The following is a 21,723-nucleotide window of genomic DNA, read 5'->3' as shown; positions in this document are numbered from 1 at the left end:
GGTGCATATATATTAAGGATTGTTATGTCTTCTTGATTCAGTGTCCCCTTAATCATTATGAAATGACCGTTTTTGTCTCTGAGTACTTTTTCTGTCTTGTAGTCAGCATTATTAGATATGAGTATTGCTACACCTGCTTTTTTTTGGGTGTTGTTTGCTTGGAGTATTGTTTTCCAGCCTTTCACTTTGAATTTGTTTTTATCCTTGTTGCTTAGATGAGTTTCTTGTAGGCAGCATATAGTTGGATTTTCTTTTTTAATCCATTCTGCTACTCTGTGTCTTTTTATTGGTAAGTTTAATCCATTTACATTTAGTGTAATTATTGACACTTGTGGGTTCCCTATTGCCATTTTATAAATTGCTTTCTGTTAGTTTTGTATCTTGTTTGATTCTTCTCTTTTGTTTTTCTGTCATTTGTTTTTGTTTGTTTGTATTCCATACTTCTTTCCTCTGTTGCTACCTTTTTTAAGTCAAGTGTTTTTGTGGTGGTTTTTTCAAGGGTGGTTACCATTAAGTAATGAAAAGGGTACCTACCATATTCATTGTAGTACCCTTTCTTATGAGTATTTCTGCGCTTCATCGTCCTTTGCTACTGTTAATCTTCATCCTTTCTCCCCTTTTTTTTTCTTTTGTTGTCACAGTTTAAGTTTGGTTTTATTGTTTTCTTCGTGGAGCTGTTACTTGTGGTTATGTTTTCTTTTGTTCTTTGAATCTAGTTGGAAAACCCCCTTTAGTATTTCCTGGAGTGGGGGCTTTCTGATGATAAATTCTCTCATCTTTTCTGTATTTGTGAATATTTTTATATCTCCTTCGTACTTGAAGAATAGCTTTGATGGGTATAGTATTCTTGGCTGAAAGTTCCTCTCTTTCAGGGCTTTAAATATTGGGGTCCACTCTCTTCTAGCTTGTAGAGTTTCTGCTGAGAAATCTGATGATAATCTAATAGGCCTTCCTTTATATGTTGTATTCTTCTTTTCCCTGGCTGCCTTGAGAATTTTTTCTTTGTCATTGGTTTGTGTCATCTTCATTATGATGTGCCTTGGAGTGGGTTTGTTGTGGTTAAGAAAACTCGGTGTTCTGTTTGCTTCTTGAATTTGAGGCTTTAATTCTTTCCACAGGCTTGGGAAGTTCTCATCTATTATTTGTTTGAGTATATTCTCCATTCCATTTTCTTTCTCTTCTCCCTCTGATATACCTATTATTCTTATGTTATTCTTTCTGATGGAGTCAGACAATTCCTGTAGGGCTTTCTCGTTTTTTATTATTTTTGAGTCTCTTTCTTCTTCTCTCTGTTGTGCCTCAAGTTGCTTGTCTTCTATTTCACTGATTCTGTCTTCTATCTGGGCTTTTCTATTAGCTAAGCTTGCTACCTCGTTTTTCATCTCTTGAATTGAGTTTTTCATATCTGTTTGATTTGTTTTTATAGTTTCAATTTCCTTGGTAATATATTCTTTGTGATCGTTGAGTTGTTTTCTGATTTCCCTAAATTGCCTGTCTGTGTTTTCTTGTATATCTCTGAGTATTTTTAAGATTTCTATTTTAAATTCTCTGTCATTTGGCTCCAAGGCTTCCAATATGTTAAATCTTTTCTCCATAGATTTTTCCACATCAATTTGCGTTACCTCTCTGTCTTTTGTATCCATAATGTTCGATTTCCTTTTTCTTATTGGCATCTGAAGGTGGTCTTGATGATAGTGTTAATTAGAATTAATAAAAAATAAAAAGGAAAAAGAAAAAAAGAAAAAAAGAAAAAAAAAAGGAAAACACTCCACAAAAAAAAAAGTAATAATTTATTATTTCCCCCTTTTTTCTTTCTTCTCTTCCCCTCCTCTCACCTCCTTAGGGAAATATCGTGATGAACTGTGAATTATATTATGCTAAATGGAACAAAAACTGCCTATAATGGAGGGCCTGATTTGGGGTGAAGAGTTCAAGGGGCAAAAAAGTGATTAGGGACCTACTAAATACAAAAAAAAAAAAGGGAGAAAATCTTAGACAAGCATAAAATGATTTGCTTGTAAGTGATGGTCGACTAAGAGATATAATGAGAGGGATGAGAGGGAAACAGAAAAAAGGAGAGAAAAACTATAATTAAAGAAGAAAAAATAAAAATAAAAATAATAAGTAAAAATCTGTTGTATTAAGTGGAGCGAAGACTAAATACAATGGAGACTTTGGGTTGGGAGGAATGCTAGTGAGTTAAAAAGCAATGTAAAAAGTGCCCAAAATGCCACAAAAACAAACAAATAAAGAAAAACCAAGAACAAAAGCAGAAGAAGAAAAAAAAGAACAACAACAACAAAAAAAACCCTACAAAAACTTGAGTCCCAAATTAAATAATTTGTTCGTGATTGAGGCTTAAATGGGAGGAAAAGTAAAAGGAGAAAACAAGAAATGAATAGAAAGGAAAAAATAAGAGTAAGAGAGAAACGAAGGAAGAAAAAAAGGAAAGGAAAAAAAAACAAAAGGGGAGAGAGTGAGAGTTAAGGGTTTTGGAGTGTAACCCTAAAGGAGAGTTAGGATGAAGAAAAGAAATAAAATGTAACACTCATGGGTAGTGTAGTTCAAGAAAAGGGTAGCATAAGATGGGCAGAGAGTAAAAGGACTGAGGTGGAAGAAATAGAAATAATAATAAAGGCAATAAAATAGAAGAAAGAAACAACAACAACAAAGAATTAGTGGAACAAGTTATAAAGTCTGTGGATTTTTCTTGATTTTGAGAGGTTAACTTCTTCCTTTTTTCTTTTCTCTCCCTCTTTCTGGTCGGTGACTCTATACCCCAGGTTCTGCCCCTATGTCACTCTTAGGTAGGAATTTGCAGTTGATGGGATTCTATGGCAATGTCATATAATTGGCTTTAGTCTCGCTGGTAGTCAAGGCTTGTTGGCGTTTGCAGAGTCCAACAATGAGAGAGTTTGCTTTCCTGGAGTCTCTTTCCTAGTCTCCCCTTCCTGAATTAGCAGCCTGATGATCCAGCTATGAGGCTGCCACTGCTTCTGTCTGGGGAGTAAGAGGCTCAAAGAGCTGGGAAATCCCCACTCTATCCTCACTCAGCGCAAGGCTCTGGGTAAGGCTTTGGCAGTCAGAGCCTCCAGCGTAATCAGGTGGGGCTGGGAGTCAATTGTTGTCAAGGTGACTGTTCAGCGCCTATCATTCAGTTGGACCACTCAACCGAGGCTTTCCACACTTGGTAGCCTGTTTTGGCACAGGTGTACTCCCTCCTGGGCAACAGTCCCTCTGCTTTCAGTGTGTGTGTGGAAGTCCGGAATGCTCCGAGGATAAATTTTTCTGTTTCTAGTTGATAAATTTGTTGAGATTTTGGGGAGATCTGTCGGACGCGCTGCTCACGGCGCCATTTCCGTGACGTCACTCCCTCTTTTTGTTAATTGTAGCAAAAATTGTAAGACGATCCCTGGATTTTTCCCTGTAATAATACTATCAAATACCCTTCCATTTATGGCTATGTTACCTTGCCTACTGGATGGTTCTTTACCTGTAACTCTATGACGTATAATTATATTCCCCCTAATCTTACTGACACCACTTGTTGTTTATCTAGGATTGCTACTTTCTTACCTAATAAGAATGATTTGCTACTTCTTGAGCACAATACCACTCTTCGCAGTAGGCGTGCTGCCTCCCTCCCTGTAGGATCTGAATGTCATGATGAAGTACGATTATTGTCAGAAACTGAAGGATATGCCATAATTTTAAGTGTTGTAGGGAATCTAGTATGGGGTGCTTACAATCATAGACAAATCCAGCATTTATCTTGTAACTTAGCTAAAACCATCAACGAAATGTCTCAAGCATTGGCTCTTTTAAATAATGAACAGCAGCAATTACGTCAAGCTATTTTAGATAATCGGGCAGCTATTGATTATCTATTGTTATTTCACCACCAGGGTTGTGAAAAAGTAAAAGGAATGTGTTGTTTTAATTTAACTGATAACAGCAATGAAATCCAGGATAAAATAGATAAGATAAAACAGTTAGCAGAGCATATTCAGCAAAATAATGACAATTTAGATTGGTTCACCTCTATATTCAAACTGTCACCTTGGCTAACTACATTGATAACTATACTAGCAGGACCATTGTTAATACTGTTGTTGGCCCTCACTATTGGACCCATAATCCTTAACAAGTTATTTGCTTTTATTAAAGAAAGAATAGAAACAGTCAAAATAATGGTTTTATCTCAGCCATACCAATGCCTTAGTGTAGTCAAAGAATCTCCATTATAGTTAAGGATTTAACTAGTACAAAGAATAGGAGGAAATGTGACATTCGAATAAAGGCCATAAAATACATTAATGGGCTTTGGAAATAACTTCAAAGGAACTAGTCCAGTAAATACAGCTCATTCCCGGAACAGATGAGCCCAGACTCCCAGGATGACTAGGAACAGATGAGTCCTTGAGATAAGGAAGTCGTAAAAACTCCTAAGATAGTTAGTGTAACCACATCCTAGAGGATAGGTAGGGACATTTCCAGCTGGGGGCTTTCAACTGTATGACTGGTTACTAAGGCACGTGACTAAAATTTAATTTGGGGGAGCCAATTGCTAAACGCAAAATTCGCTTCTGTATGAACTGCTTGCTTGCTACGCTATAAAAACCCCTAGACTGTAGGCACTCGGTGTGACTCTGGTGACTACCACCTGAGCTCACCCCTGCGCAGGTTTGCTTTTCTTCTTTTTCTCTTGGCCATAAAACTTTGTCTAAAACTCTCCAAACGTCTCCAGTGTTTGCTTTACCCGGCGAGTGCAACATGGAACAGCAAATCAATATTTCTCTCTCACTCTCTTCCCTCATATCTCTCTAAAATCAATAAAAAATTTAATTTATTGATTTTAGAGAGAGGAGTGAGAGAGAGAGAAAGAGAAGGTAGAAGCAGACAGGAGCAGGAAGCATCAACTTGTAGTAGTTGCTTTTTGGATGTGTCTTGACAAGGCAAGCCTGGGGTTACAAACTGGTGACCTCAGTGTCCAGGTCACTGCTTTATTTACTGTGCCACCGCAAGTCAGGCAAATTTTAAAAAAATTTTAAAAAAGACATGCCGTGAACCAGCGTGGCTCCTAATAACAGTGCGGAATTAAGGAAACACACTTATCAAAACAAAAACAATGGGACCGGGAGGACTCTTCAACATGCCTGGGAGTATCTGAGTGCCCCATATCCCCAGTTTGCTTTATTATATATCCATGTGCAAATCAAGGACCTTGATACAAAGTTGCACATCCAAGGCTAAGACAGGAATTCTCCCAAGGCAAAAACAGGATACATTAGTGAAATCTACCAACATCTGAAACAAACAAAAAGTCAGAGGAAGGGCATGTATATTGCTTCCAGCAACCCAAGGAAGCAAGTAGAGTGGGTACAAAAAAGCAAGCATCACAGCCAAATATGGAGATGGAGGGGGGAGAACTCAGCCCTGTGCTAAGCCTCAAATCTACAATGGCTTTTTGCCATTTACAGTCCATAACATATCCCCCTTTTTTATTTTTAATTTGTGTGCTGAGATTTGCACTCATCTGATTTCCTAGTTTCCCAGATTATAATTTGGAGGCAGACTAAAAAAATACAGAATAAACACAAAATTAGTATAGCCAATACTAACAAGATACCCAAATATTCTAAAACATTACAGTGATTAAAGCCTTTAAGCAAACTCTTGGCCAATACAACAAGAATCTATAAAAGAGTAGTGTCCTTAACATGTTCACCAAGTCCAAGTTGGCACCAACACCATTCCAAATTTCCGCAAATGCAACCCAACCCCAGTTCAGTCCATCAAAAGCTGTCACAGGAGCAGGAGCCCAGGAAACACACCCAGAAGTCCACATGGCACTGGAATTGCTGTCACACTTCTACACTCTGCAGCTAGTGACAGCTGCTTCTAGCTGGTAATGACCCAAGTAGACTGGAAAAACCATCTGCAGCACACATGAAGATGGAGCTTCCATTTTCTTTAAACTGGAAAGATGAACCCAGCGGGCCTTATACTGGAGCTTTACAGCCATGGGGTGGTGAGGAGAACCTTGGGATACACTAAGCTGGGTGGCAGAGGTAAATTTGTAAGTTGGCAAAAAAGGAAAAAAGGAGCTCTAAATTAGGAGTAGGTCCCAGCCTAAAATATGAATTGGGCATTGAGGCAGGAGGAATAAAGGAAAACTATATATTAAACAAAGCAGCAGAAAATAGGACTATCAACACCCACAATAAAGATCTTCGAGGGAAGAATAAAAAACCTGAATATTCAGGCAAGACATAGTTAAGTGGCCCTTGTGTAAATGAGATCAGTTTACCTGGTACTTGGAAGAAATACTCTAGGCTCGTCCACAGTGTTGTAGATGGGGCCAACGGCACTGGGCACCTTCAGCCTTCAGTGGCAAATCCTAGCATTCTGGGCAAGGTTAGGTCACAGGTGGCTGGAACAGGGCTGGAAGAGACTGAACACTCCTTAAGAGGAGCGAGGGGGACGCCTACCTTCCAGTGTCCCTTCTTCCTCACAGCAAAGGCATGTAAGCCTGGCAAGCTTTGGCTTAAATCATTTCCACTATTGAAGCAGGGCACTGATGGAGTCTTAAGAGGCCCCATTGAGGAATTGGAGCCTTTTGAGGGTGTATCCCAAGAGCTAGTATTTCACCTGATCTCTTTTGGGCTTTTTCTGCCTCTTGGTACATTAAAAGACATGCTCAGAAGATCTTGCTGAGAGGTTTGAGAATCCCCATCTGCCTATATAAACCTTTTTCATATATCTGGAGCCATTTGGAAAAAGACAAAACAGTGTTATTAGCTGGATCAAATAAAAGAGGGTAGAAGTTTGCAGGAGAAAAGGATTTGGCGTCTCCTGTTCATCAACATTCAAAAGAAATTATTTTTAAAAGATAAGGTAGATTTGCAGGAATTCCAGGATATGACTCCCCCTTTTATATTTTTTATATTGACCTTAAATATTTGCTGGGAACACTTTAATAATACCTTGACTTTAAAGATTGTAAGAAATATCCGTAATTTGAAAGGTTTGACAAAATACAGTAAATGCTTTTGCTACATATGCAGGAATATTGTCAGTTTTAATCACATCAAGAAGTCCAATAATAGAAAATGCATACAATGAGCTATATAACATGCTTAGCAGCCTCTCCTGTCCTAGCAGAGGCTACCATAAATCCAGAATAAGTATCCACTGAAACATGGACATAGGACTGTTTGCCAAATGAACAAATGAGTAACATCCATTTGCCAAAGTTGTCCTGGTAGGAGTCCTTGAGGGTTAACTTCAAATGAAGGGACAGATTGTAGTATAGGACACCTTGGACAGGCTTTACCAATCTGTCATTCTGCTTTCCAAGAAAGTTGAAACTGTTTACGTAGGGCTGCAGCATTCTGGTGATGAATAGTATGAGACTGAATTGCTTGATCTGTCATGGTTGCTCCAAATAATTTTCTTTTGGGTAGCTTGATCAACAAGGGCATTCCCTTGTGCTAAAATTACAGGGAGCATGGAGTGAGCTCAAATATGTCCTATAAAACATGGAGCTCTATTTTGACGTACAAGTCTTTGAAAAAGGAGAAACTGCTGAAATAGTTCATCAGCAGTTGTCCCTAAGACAGCAGTCTCTATAGTGGAAACAACCATAAGTAAATATTTGCTGTCTGTATACAGATTAAAGGAGGAATATGGCAAATTCTGAAAAGCCATGATAATGGCATGTAATTCTAGTCTTTGAGCTGATTTCAAGGCAAATTATTTTAGTATAAATTTGTCCATTGATTATAAGCCTGCTATTCCTGAGCTAGACCCATCAATAAAGACTGTAGGTGCTTCAGGAATGGGCTCATTAACAATTGTTTTAGGAAATACAAATATAGTAATTAATGAAAATTGAACTATTTTATGAGTTGGATAGTGAGAATCAATTTGGCCTCTAAAATTTGTAAAAGCAATTTGCCATTTAGTGAAAGTTTTCCAGAGCCATTGTTGTTGATCCTTTGAAAAAGGAACAACAATAATTTGAGGCTCAAAACCTATAAGCTGTAAGAGTCGCCTACACCCCTTGATAATCAAGGAGATGGCAACATCAAGATACAAAGATAAAACTTTTTTAGAAGTAACAGCCAAATGAATCTATTCAGTAGGACCTGAAGCTTGCCACAATAGTCCCATTGGAGTGTAACTTGAGGGACAAATTAGTAAGGCAATTGATTCTTCAGAATTTATGCATTTTAGTTGTGCTTGTTGCAAGGCTTTTTCTACAAGCTTTAAAGCTTGTTGTCCCACAGCTCTAAGTAGCTGAGCAGAAGCTGGTTTAGCAGAGCCTCTAAGAATATCAAAAAGTGGTTTCAGTTCCCCAGTAGTTAATTTTAAGGAAGGTCTAAGCCAGTTAATGTCTCCTAACAGTTTCTGGAAATTATTTAAAGTTTGCAAATGATCTGTCCTGATTTCTATTTTCTGTGGACAAATTTGTTGTCCCTCAACAATTTGTCCTAAATAAGTAAAAGGTAAAGATTGCTGTACTTTTTTAGGAGCTATATAGTCCTGATTCTTTCAAAGAATATTCTAGTTGTTGTAAAATGATCAACACAGTGTCTTTATCTGGATGAGCGATAAGAATATTATCCATATAATGAATTATGTATGCCTTAGGGTACTGCCTTCATACTGGAGAAATAGCTTGAGAAACGTATTTTTGGCACAAGGTAGGACTGTTAGCCATACCTTGAAGAAAACTCTCCACTGGTATTGCTCCATTGGAGTCTAGAAATTAAATGAAGGAACACTGAATGCAAAACACTTGCAATCATGCAGGTTTAAAGGAATAGTAAAAAAGCAATCCTTCAAGTCAATAATTACAAGGTGAAAATTCCATGGAATGGCAGCAGGAGAAGGGAGTCTAGCTGGAGAGGACCCATAATTTCCAGTCTTATTTATTGCTCTCAAATCTTGTAATAGTCTCCAGGTTCCTGATTTCCTTTTAATGACAAATATAGGCATATTCCATGGACTATTGGATGGTTCAGTGTGCCCAAGCTGTAACTGCTCTTGTACCAATTGAGCAGCTCTCCTAAGTTTCTCCTGAGAAATGGGCCATTGGTCTATCAATATAGGATTATCTGATTTCCAAGTAATTGAGTCTGCACAATGCCTTACTGGGGTAGCAGGAGATACTAAGGCCCCTATGCTAAATTTTGATATTCTAATCCACACCTTCTGGTATTGGGTGCCAATTCTATGGGGGTGAGAATTCCCTGCTGTTATTTTCCTAGTCCCTTAGTGGGCAAAAATCCCTGATCAAGCATCTGAGTACTGACTAAACTATTAGGACTGACAAGTAATGCTCCCATATTTTTCAAAACATCTCTACCCCACAAATTAACTGGCAATCCAGGGAGCACATAAGGCTGAAAAAAATCCAGAATGACCTTCTTAATCTTCCCAGAACTTTGTTGAGGGGATTTACTCTGCCCTATACCTTGTAATTCTGTGGCTGCTGCATGAGTGGGCCAGGAAGGAGGCCAGTGTGGCTTAGCAATAACAGATACATCAGCTCCAGTATCTAAAAGTCCTTTAAATTTACACCCTTGTATTGTTAGTTCCATTTCAGGGCATTCCTGACCTATTTTTTTTCATAATTGGAAAAATCAGAGGAGCCAAATCACCAATTTTCTTGGGGCCCTTTTGCAGGACGTGGCCTGAGAAGCAGAATTAGCATGCTTATACTATTCTTCTAACTGCCTGAATTAGCCATGAGACAAATTCCTGAAATGACTTATTAGGGCCCTGCTTAATTTTGCTCAATTCCTTTGTTTTGCCTATCTGAGTATAACCTTACACATAACAAGACAATTTACATACAAAAAACACAAGTATAACATGTAACTTTGACTAATCCTAATATTTAAATTGCTATTTGACTCCTAACTCTGAACATACCTCACAATGCACTAACCAAATCAGTAAGTCTTAAGGATCTACATTCTATTCTATCTAAATTTAAATGAGCGCTCCTTACAAGTTCTAAAAACATTTTATTTTTTCTAAATATTGGAGCCAGCATTTCCAATTTTGCATGCAAAAAAACCCCTTAATTTATGCCTTAAAAACAGACACATTTTAGGCAACATTAAACAAAGACTAAACAGAGACAAGAATTAGATGAACCCAACAAACCAGAGAGAAACCCAGGATTTCAGAGCACATCCAGATTAGAAAGATGCCTGCCAGATATTAGTCCGGGCATTTTCAGACAGAGGGACTGAAGGATGTGACTAAACAAAATCTCCCCCCAAAAATTTGCTCTCGGCAGCTGCTGGGATATTTTCTATAGGCAGATCCAACACAGGTCCCCTGCCTCAACCTCCAGGCAAAGAACAAGAAAGAAACAAAATAATAGTTGAAAAAACCACAGTAAAAACATTAAAAAAAATCAGACCATGACAGGAAAAGCTGCAATCTTCCTGTTACCTGAGTCTCCTTTCCATTCTCAAGAAAGTCCAACTTCCACAGCAAATAATTACCCCCAGAGAGACAAGCACAAGCAATCGCCTTCCAGCCATTTGGGGAAGAGCCTTTGCCCTAATATTATCTAATAAACCAAGTGAAAAGGGGCAGTAGGCCCATATTGAACACAAGCAAGTTTAAGCTCTTTCAGAATTCTAAAAAGTACAGGTTCATGTTCTTGCACTAGTCTCCCTGTACCATCCTCTCTTTCTACAACAGGAAAATGGGTAAAGCCATCATTTATTGTTTCCGCTACATTTTGAGCCTGGTCTGTAGATTCTTGGAGAGGGGATTTCCCAGATTTTGAGCTATAGACTCTGGAATCAGCCCAATAAGGGAAGAGAGGAGCAGAGGGTTGAATGTAGAAAGGAGTTGAGGGCAGCGAAGGCCCCACGGCTAAGGAAGCCATAGCCATGGATTTTTTATCCCCCCTGTCATCCTCAGACTCCCAACTTATCCTCGTATTCACATCCCTCTGTTTCCAGCTCACCCTGATACTCTTCAGACAACAACTTGTCTTCATATGGAAACATTTCTACATAAAGGTCCCTTATTTTTTACCCTATCTGTCCCATAATCTTTTACTCCTGGCTACACTTTCCCCAAAAACTTTCTTTACTCACTGTGTGCACTTCACTTTGGGGAGTTCCATCACCTTCATTCAGTTTTAGTTTCCTTGTACTCATACTCAAGTCTTCTGTTCAGGCGCCACTTGCCGTGGATCAGCGCGGCTCCCAAGGTGTGGAATTAAGGAAACACACTTATCAAAACAAAAATGATCGGACTGGGAAGACTCTTCAACATACCTGGCAGTATCTGAGTGCCCCATAGCCCCAGTTCGCTTTATTATATAGCCATATGCAAATCAAGGAACTTGATACAAAATTGCACATCCAAGGCTAAGACAAGAACTCTCCCAAGGCAAAAACAGGATACATTAGTGAAATCTACCAACATCTGAAACAAACAAAAAGTCAGAGGAAGGGCATGTATATTGCTTCCAGCAACCCAAGGAAGCAAGTAGAATGGGTGCAAATACTCAGCATCATAGCCAAATATGGAGATGGAGGGGGGAGAACATAGCCTTTTTCTAAACCTCGAATCTACAATGGCTTTTTGCGATTTATGGTCCACAAGAAAGACAGAAAAGAGAAAGTGTTATATTAAAGAAATAGACTTTCTGTCCAGTTAAGTGACCTTTATATTTTTGACATAAATGGCCAATTTTTTTTCTTTTTTATTTTACTGAGAGATAGAGAGGGAGGGAGGGACAGACAGAAACAGACTGGCTGAAAGGGAGAGAAATGTAAACTATCTATTCTTCATTGCAGCTCCTTATTTGTTCATCGATTGCTTTCTCATATGTGCCCTGACTGGGGGGCTACAGCACAGTGAGTGACCCCTTGCTCAAGCCTGATACCTTGGACTAGAGCCAGCAAACATGGGGTCATGCCTATGATCCCACACTCAAGCCAGCGACCCTGTGCTCAAGTTGGTGAGGCTGCACTAAAGCCTGAGTAGCCCCCACTGAAGCTGGAAGCCTCAGAGTTTCAAAACTTGATTCTTCAGCATCACACTCCATCCTGGAGAAGCAAGACCCTCTAGAAAACACTCTAGATGAAAATTGGTTAAGAAAAAATCATTTGTAGATTTCAGTTCCTCTGAGTCTTCTAAAAAGGCTAATAAGTACGGCCTAGGTGTGTGGGGTGGACTTTGGATAGGCCTGATTTAAGCTCTACTAAACTGGGAGTGAATTTAGCACTGGACCTCTGGGCAAATATTACAAATTATCTGAGCTCTTCAATGCTAATGTGTAAGGTGAAGATACGTGCATATATTCTTTGACAGTACTCAATTCAATTTATCTGTGTATGTATTTCTTTATTTTTTAGGTAAGATGAGGAGAGATAGTGAGGTGACTCACATATGCACTCTTACTAAGATCTACCCGGCAACCCCAATTCTCAAGTACTGAGCTGGTTTTTAGCACCTTAGGATGATGTGGTCTAGCTAACCAAGCCATCCTCAGTGCCCAGGGCTAATGCTCAAACCAATTGAGCCACTGGCTGCAGGAAAGGAAGAAGGAGAGAAGGGGGAGAGGGAGGGGTGGAGAAGGAGATGGTAACTTCTCCTATGTACTCCAATGAAAATCAAACCCGGGACATACACTGGCCAAAGCTCTATCCACTGAGCAACTGGCTAGGGCTTAAATTTAATGTAAAATAACTGACACATATATGTTGTCCAATAAATACATCTCTGATAATAGCAACCATATGCTGTTGGTGTTGTATCCCTGGCCTTTCCTAAATGCCTTACATATACTGTGCCCTTAATAAATATTTTATGAATAACTAAAATTTGAGAAGTTACACCTCATAATGAGAAGATCTAGAAACTAAAATTGAATTGACCATTTGTAGTCAGTGTAGAGGCTTACTATTATAGGGGCTGTCTGAGCCAATAGTTGACAAAGGAAAATACCAGAGTGTATAGAAGGACAGGTGATAATTTGATGGCAGGAGTTTGTGTGTTTTCTGACAAAATAGGGACTAACACTCCAGACTCCACCAAACTCACTCTTCTCCAACTTAGAACTCAAGAGAAAGGAGACTGAAGTAAAGATGTATAGCTTACAAGAAAGAAATAGCCACATGTACCAAGAAATCAGCGAGCCCCAGGACAATGACTACCTCTGTAAGTGACCCTACAAAGCATGCTAACTCTTCATACAATAATGTCATCTAATCATTTGGCCCTTACAGCATTCAGTTCCACTATGGACCCACATTACAGAATTGAGGCTCAATGATGTGAGTGCCTGCACTCTCTCTGAGGCTCTATACATCCAGGAACATGCACTACACCTTCCCTAATCCCTGTTGCTCTTACCCCCAGATTGTGAGAAGTGTCAGGACTTCTTCATTGACAGTTGTGACGTGCATGGGCCCCCTGCATTTGTAAAAGACAGTGCAGTGGATAAGGGGCATTCAAACCACGCAGCCCTCACTTTGCCCCCTGGGTTAAGAATCAGACCATCAGGCATCCCTGAGGCTGGGCTTGGAGTGTGGAACGAGGTATCTGCTCTGCCAGTGGGTCTGCACTTTGGCCCTTATGAGGGCCAGATCACAGAAGATGAAGAGGCAGGCAACAACGAATACTCCTGGCAGGTGAGAAGTATTTACCTCTTCCTCTGTCTTGTGGATTCCCACATCCCTCCCATGGCTTGGTGGGACCTGCCATTCTACATGCTAGGACATGGATGGAGACAATATGGTTAGCTCTGGGTATGGAGTGGACTTTGCAGACCATGGACCACCTCCTGTTGAGGATCACAGGTTAAGTGGGAGCAAAGTGGTACAGACACAAAAGAATGCCTCCTCTCAGCCTCGAGTTGACAGGTCAAAGCAGATATGATGAATAAGAAAAATATGTGGTCACTAGTGGCAATGCATGCAAGCTGAAAGAGCTTTGTTGACAGTAGAGTAAAATAATTTTATTAACTCACCATCCAAAAAATTTCTTTATTTTTTTTTCCTGAAATGCAGATCTCCAAAGGGAGAAACTGCCATGAGTAGGTGGATGGGAAAGATGAATCCTTGGCCAACTGGATGAGGTAAGGCCAAGAAGTTTCTGGGAGTCATGAAAACACTCATCCCTCTCAGGCCCATACATCTTTTCTTCTCATCATGCCTCCCTCAGTGGTCTCCCTCAATCCTCTGTTCCTCTTTTTTCTCCATTCAGTGCTCTTTTAAAGCAAGAAGTATATAGAGGAAAAAAGAAGATAAAAATATAGCATATGTCCTCAAAATATAAATCTCTATGCTAGACAAAATTTAGGCACTGAAAAAAATTTTGAGGGCCTGAATTACACTTTAATTGATCTAATGAACATTATTTAAGCAAGCCATAACTATAGTATATATTCCATGTTAGAGGAAGGTATTCATTACTTAAACAGATCATATAACCCATATTCTTATGAAAAACTAATTGCAGACATGGTGAAACAATACATTTTAGAAATGTTTAACTATAATTTTCCTATTTTTTTGAGAAGTGCAGAGTGCCAGGATACCTAAAGCAAGGATAGCCTACACCTGTGAGGGCAGCAAATTATCCCAGCCTCACTTCTAAATAGAAATGAGTTCTGAACCCCACAGAGCAATGATCATTGGTCACTTCCCTGAGGGGCTCTTTTATCAGAGGCTACAGAATGTGAATAAGCTATTATTGTTCTTTATGAATTTGCTAAGACAAAGAGACCTCCAAGTCCTGGTCGGTTGGCTCAGCGGTAGAGCACTGTCCCGGCCATGGAAGTCCAGGGTTTAATTCCCACCCAGGGCACAGAAAAGTGCTCATCTAATTCTCTGCCCTTCCCCCTCTCCTTTATCTCTATCTCTCTCTTCCTCTCCCACAGCCAAGGCTCCACTGGAGCAGAGTTGTCCCTGGCACTGAGGACGGCTCCATGGCCTCTGCCTCAGGTGCTAGAATGGAGCAACATCCCAGATGGGCTGAGCATCACTCCTTGGTGGGCATGCCAGGTGAATCCTGGTCAGGCGCATGTGAAAATCTGTCTGCCTTCCTGCTTCTCACTTCAGTGGGCAGGGGGAGACCTCCTGGTTTTTATGGGAACCTGGGTGAGGCATCAAATGCTACCTAAATAAAATGTGAGAGTAGAGAAAGGCCTCTCAAGAAAAGATGTACTTCGCCTGACCAGGCAGTTGCACAGTGGATAGAATCAGACTGGGATGCCACAGACACAGGTTCGAGACCCCGATGTAGCCAGCTTGAGTGCGGGCTCATCTGGCTTGAGCAAAAAGCTCACCAGGTTGTACCCAAGGTCGCTGGCTCAAGCAAGGGGTTACTCAGTATGCTGAGGGCCTGCAGTCAAGGCACATATGAGAATGCAATCAATGAACTAATGTGTCCAAATGAAAAACTGATGATTGATGCTTCTCATCTTTCTTCATTCCTGTATGTTTGTTCCTATCTATCCCTATCTTTGACTCTCTCTCTCTCTCTCTCTCTCTCTCTCTCTCTCTCTCCTTGTAAAAAAATTTAAAAAGAAAAAAATGGACTTGGGCTGAATATTGAATGATGTGAACTAATCTAAACAGAGTCCAACATCAAGTAGCAAGGTCTGTGATATAAAACAGAACCTGAGTTAGTTTGAAAAAGCTAGAGGTCAGTGGGTTTTATGGCCAATCAGGGTGGAGATTTCGTCTGGAATTGGCTTTGGAAAATGGTATTGGGCAGGATGAGCATCGTAAGTAGGACCTGGAGATAGGAAGTCATTTGACATTGTGACAGGCTCAGACATTGTACAAAAGGTTCTCCAGGAGCACTGTGAGAGTGGGTGACATCAGAGCCCGAGTGTCAGGTGCAGAGCTGGACATGGATCTGAGAGGCAGTAGGAGTTCAACATCTTTGGGTTTCTTTTCTTTCACCTGCCTCAATCTCAGGTATGTGAACTGTGCCCGGGATGATGAAGAGCAGAACCTGGTGGCCTTTCAGTATCGCAGGCAGATTTTCTATCAAGCCTGCTGGGTCATCAGGCCAGACTGTGAGCTGTTAGTCTGGTATGGTGATGGGTTTGGCCAGAAGCTGGGCATCAAGGACTGCAGCAAGTGGAAGAGAGAGCTCTCAGCAGCTAGAGGTGGGCACAACCATTCTTCAAAATGAAAATGAAGAGAGAACTCACCTTAGATATTTTCATGGTACACTGTAAAGTCAGTAAGATTTTGAATCAGATGCTTCAGAAATTAAGAATTCATTTCGTATGCCTTTGATTCTTAGAAAAAATATTTATATTTTTTATTTTTGATTTAATTTTTTTAAGTGAGAGGAGAAGGGAGAGACAGATTCCTTCATGTGCCCAACCAGGACCCACCCAGCAACCCCAGTCTGAGGTCCATGCTCAGACTAGCTGAGCTATCCTCAACACCTGCGGTCAACACTTGAACCAACTGAGCTATCAAGCTGATGATCAAACCAATTGAGCCACTGGCTGTGGGAGGAAAAGGGAGAGAGTAGAGGGAGAGGGAGGGAAAGATAAGCAGATTGTCAATTTCCATGTGTGTCCTGACCGGGGATCAAACTCGGGACATCCACATACCAGGCCAACACTCTATTCACTGGGAAAACTGGCCAGGGCCTGTTTTCTAAGGGCCACTGCTGTCTAGCATACAGGGTAAGAGCAGAGGTCGGAGAGATGTGCAGCAGCCTGGAAATGCAGTGGTGTGATCCATGCTGAGATACATGGGACCTTCCTGAGTGAGGTGGGATGGTGGTGCTGTTCTAGACCACAGGGTGGCTTATTCTCTAAGAATTTCTTTGTTAATTTTTGAAAAATACACTTCAGTGAGAAATCCTCTCAGAGATTACTTCATCTCCAAGTGAGAGAAGATTATGGATTAGCTGCAGAGGAATAGAAGTAGGAGTCAAGTATGTAAAAAGTATGGTTGGGGGATCTGGCTGGTTAGCTCAGTCACTTAAGCACCAAACTGTAATACCAAGGTTGAGCCCGGGTCAGGGCACATACAAGAAAAGACCAGTGACTGCATGCCTATGTAGAAAAATGAATAAATGCCTCTCTCTTACTCTCCCTCTCTCTCTCTCTTTCTTCTTCTTCTTCTTCTTCTTCTTCTTCTTCTTCTTCTTCTTCTTCTTCTTCTTCTTCTTCTTCTTCTTCTTCTTCTTTTCTCTTCTCCTCTTCCTATTCTTTCTCTCCATCCTCCTCCTCCTCTCTTTACCTCTCTAAAAATCAATCAATTTTTAAAAATATGATTGAGGAAATATTTTGAAACAGGACTTCACATTGTATATGAAATGGGCTGACACTGAAAAAAATCAAGTATGAATATTTGATATGAGGTTTGAGGAAGGGCATATTTTCAGTTTATCATCTGTGGAAAAGTATGAGGAAAGCAATTTCTAGTTGGGGCCAGTGGTCTTTCTAAATAACTGTTTTAAAAGCTACATGTATATAGGATAGGTCAGCATTGTTCCACCCATAGAAGGGGTGAAACAGCCCCTGATGCTACTTGAAAGTCCCTCATCTGGTAAGGCGTACAAAGGACCCTTGATATGGGCTTTCTGGATTTCTAAAGAAGATACAGTACATAAAAATGAAAAGAGAAAACAGACTGTAAAAAAACATTTTGTGAGAGACAGAGATTACACTGTCAACCCCATAAGAATGACTGATGGGACAGGTCTTAATAGCAGACAAAACATATGACTCAGGCAGCCTTGTCAACATCTGTCCTGACCAAAATTTTCTCTTTCAGCAGAACTACAGCCAGAGATACACCAATGTCCCTCCTGCTTTCTGGCATTCTCCAGTCAGAAATTCCTCAGTCAACATGTGGGATGCAATCACCCCTCTCAAATTTTCCCAGGAACATCTGCAAGAAAACACCTCCAATCAGAGTATCCCTGCCCAGAGGATCCAAATCAGTAGCAGCACCATACTGATACACACAGCTGGAATGACAAAGCTGAAGGTCAAAAGGACAAAGGAAAGTCCAAACATTTGCTTAAAAGGACCAGTCCAAGGAGGATTTCAAGGGCCATTTTTAAAACTCTCAAAGGACACTTGGGAAGCTCCAGTGAGCAAGAGAGAGTGCTGCAGGAAGCACCCAGCAGAGGCCAGAAAGTGAATTCAGTGGGCACACAAAAACTGTCTATGAGTAGGAATTTTGAGAATTATACCTGTCAAGTATAGAGAGTTTGGGCAAGGTTTTGATGATGGGTCACATCTCCTCAGACAGCAGAAGACACACTCAGGGGAGAAACCCTATCTTTGCAGGGAGTGTAAGTGAGGCTTTTCACTGAAGTCAACTCTCCTCAGACACCAGAGGACACACTCAAGAGAGAAGCCCTATGTTTGCAGGGAGTGTGAGCAAGGCTTTTCACATAAGTCAGCTCTCCTCAGACACCAAAGTAAACACTCAGGGGAGAAGCCCTATGTTTGCAGGGAGTGTGAGAGAGGCTTCACACGGAAGTCATATCTCCTTATACACCAGAGGACACACTCAGGGGAGAAGCCCTATGTTTGCAGGGAGTGTGAGCGTGGCTTTTCACTGAAACCAACTCTCCTCTTACACTAGAGAATACACTCAGGAGAGAAGCCATATGTTTGCAGGGAGTGTGAGTGATGCTTTACATGGAAGCCTGTTCTTCTGAGACACCTGAACATACATTTGGGAGAAGCCCTATGTTTGCAGTGTGTGTGAGTGATGCTTTTCACTGAAATCAACCCTCCTCACACACCAGAGAACACACTCAGGGGAGAAGCCCTATGTTTGCAGGGAGTGTAATCGAGGTTTTTCAAGGAAGGCACATCTCCTCACACACCAGAAAACACACTCAGGGAAGAAGCCCTATGTTTGCAGAAAGTGTGAGCAAGGCTTTACACAAAAGTCAGATCTCCTAAGGCACCAGAGAATACACTCAGGGGAGAAGCCCTATGTTTGCAGGAAATGTAATCAAGGCTTTTCACAGAAGTCACATCTTCTCAGAGACCATAGAAAACACTCAGTGTAGAAGTCCTATGATTGCAGTGAGTGTGAGTGAGGTTTTTCACAGAATTCAACTCTCTTCAGACTTTAGAGGACACACTCAAGAGAGAAGCCCTTTTTTTTACAAAGAGAGTGAGTGAATCATTAGCATTATATTGCATCTCCACATTCATAGCTCTTACACAGGTCATAACCCAGCTCTGAGAGGACTTCATAGCAAGTTTACTGACCCCTTATTCTCATAAGATTTTAATTAGTATAGAAGTAACTAAACAACTTCTTCACTTTCCTGACAAAAGATGAGCTCGAAAAATAGTTCCTCAATTGATATGGGAATGTCAACACCAATATTCTCCTGTTCTAATAAATCTTCATAAAACTATTGCCGGTGTCCAGCCCCGGGGGGAATCCAGGGGTCTGACAGGAAGAGACGGCATCAGCGAAATCAAGTGAGAGAGCCAAATTCTTTTCTTTCTCTTTATTCTCTCGTTAGCATTTACTGCCAGGCATCTCCGCCAAATGCTGGTTTAGCTTTCTTTTTATGCACACACACTAAGTTACAATCACATGGTATTTTGTTTCACTACGGTTACATATTTCGAGATAACAGTTAATTCATATCTATAAGCTACAAATCAGGTGCTAAGTCATTCAAAGTACAGATATACAATAACTTGAATAGCAATAACAATATCAGTACAAACTTCTAAAAGATTAGTACTAATTAATAACTCTACTTTACTGTTGTTGTGAGTCAAGGACGCAGAGAGAGATTAGCAGACAAAACTGAAATATAGGTTGAGAGAGAGACAGAGAGGGACAGACAGGCAGAAAGGGAGAGAGATAAGAAGCATCAATTCATCATTGCAGCTCCTTAGTTGTTCATTGATTGCTTTCTCATATGGGCCTTGAGTGGGGGTCTGCATCAAAGCAAGTGACCCCTTTTTCAAGCCAGAGACCTTTGGCTTCAAGCCAGTGGCCATTGGGCTCAAGTCAGCAACCATGGGGTCAAGTTTATAATTACAAGCTCAAGCCCGTGACTTTGCACTCAAGATTCTAAGCTCCTGCTCAAGCCAGATGAGCCTGCACTCAAGCTTGAGACCTCAGTGTTTAAAACCTGGGTCCTCTGCATTTTAGTACGATGCTGTATCCACTGTGCCACTGCCTGGTCTGGCTAAAAATATTAATAAAAGAGACACATGAGCTCCTTATGCTTTAAGGAATAAATGATATTTTCTAAATAACCCCTCCAAACACATCACAATTGGAAATATAAAATAACTTCAAATTAATGATTAAATACTACATTAAAGAAAGCCTATGGGGCACTGTCCATGTAGCTCACTGCATATGGCACTGTATCAAACACCAACGTGACAAGTGTGAGCCCCATTGTTGGCACTTAAAAGGACCAACCAATGAGCACCTAACTAAATGGAACAACTAAGTGGAGCAATGAGCATGCTTCTCTCTCTCTCTCTCTCTCTCTCTCTCTCAAGTCAATAAAATAATTAAAATCCTAGAAAAAATTGAGTAATAAATCTGCAATGTGCCTCACACTTTTTTCTTAGGAGAAAGGTAGAAGAAATGGCAAACAAACAAACAAATTAACAAAAAACTCAGATCTCTTTTAGGACCATGTTTGTATTTTTCAGCTGGGACAAACTTTTTCTCACTGTAAACCATCTCAGGTCTGTACCGTCCAAAGATTTCCACTCAGTTTTGACTCCCATGGTGCCTACCCTACAATGCAACCATTTACCTCTTGCTTCCCCAAAACACCTGGTGGCAGTGCCTTGGGAAAACCCCTCCCAAACCTGAGCCAGTGGGCTAAGGGGACAATGGACTTCTCAGGACACAATGGTTTCCTCTAATGTGCCATGAGGCCTATGAATACTGGAGCCTTCTATCAGATTAAACTAAATGGAACCGTGAGGCTTCTCCCTAGAGCAGGCATTCCAAGTTCCATAAAATATAGTGTCCAACTCTCTTCTCTCTCTTTCCCCATCCATATCTACCTTCCTGCCAACATGAACACAACAAGCATTACTGAATAAGTGTAAGAATCCAGAAAAAATTTTAGCTCACAAAGATTAAGGGGGAGAATGTTACAGTAATATAATATTATAGTAATTAAATACATAGAAATATAGAAAGTATAGAAGATATATAAAAATGTTAGAATATAATATTAAAAGCTTCTAAGATAAGTGAATAACCTACACCCTTTGGGTGGAATCTAATCTAGTGTATAGGGATATGATAAGCTAGACCATGCCCTTAGCTCAGGGCCCAGTTAGTATGTGTGTGTGAAATTATATATAGATAAAAAGAGCTCTCTGCAAGAAACTCCCTAAACGTGGCTTAATGTGACTGTTCTGTAGATAAACAAAAAAAAGCTCTCTGCAAGGAAATCCCAAAAAGTGGTTTGATATGATAATCCAGAGATTAACACCTGATAGAAGCTGTATGCCAGAAAGGGTACTAAAGCCAATGGGTCCCCAGCTACAGTTAGTCGTCCAGACTCCAACATTGAATGTGGAGTCTCCATGCTGGCTGCTCTAAACAAGGACAGTTGACAAGCACGCTGATGGTGCCCCAGTAAGCTGTACACAGGTATGCCATATGATCTGTGAGTAATGAACTGCCTGTATGATTCTTACAATTAACTTTTGTGTTGCCTATGTCT

General features: G+C 40.5%; 1 pseudogene; it reads left to right on the top strand.

Moving 5' to 3' along the window:
* Nucleotides 1-13,133: 13,133 nt before the first annotated feature.
* On the top strand, nt 13,134-18,238 carry LOC136386940 (histone-lysine N-methyltransferase PRDM9-like; annotated as a pseudogene).
* Nucleotides 18,239-21,723: the final 3,485 nt, after the last annotated feature.

The sequence above is a fragment of the Saccopteryx leptura genome, unplaced genomic scaffold (genome assembly GCF_036850995.1).
Source record: "Saccopteryx leptura isolate mSacLep1 unplaced genomic scaffold, mSacLep1_pri_phased_curated manual_scaffold_22, whole genome shotgun sequence".
NCBI lineage: Eukaryota > Metazoa > Chordata > Mammalia > Chiroptera > Emballonuridae > Saccopteryx > Saccopteryx leptura.
Note: the sequence above shows the minus strand (reverse complement) of the source record. Positions and strands in the feature narration are given on the sequence as shown.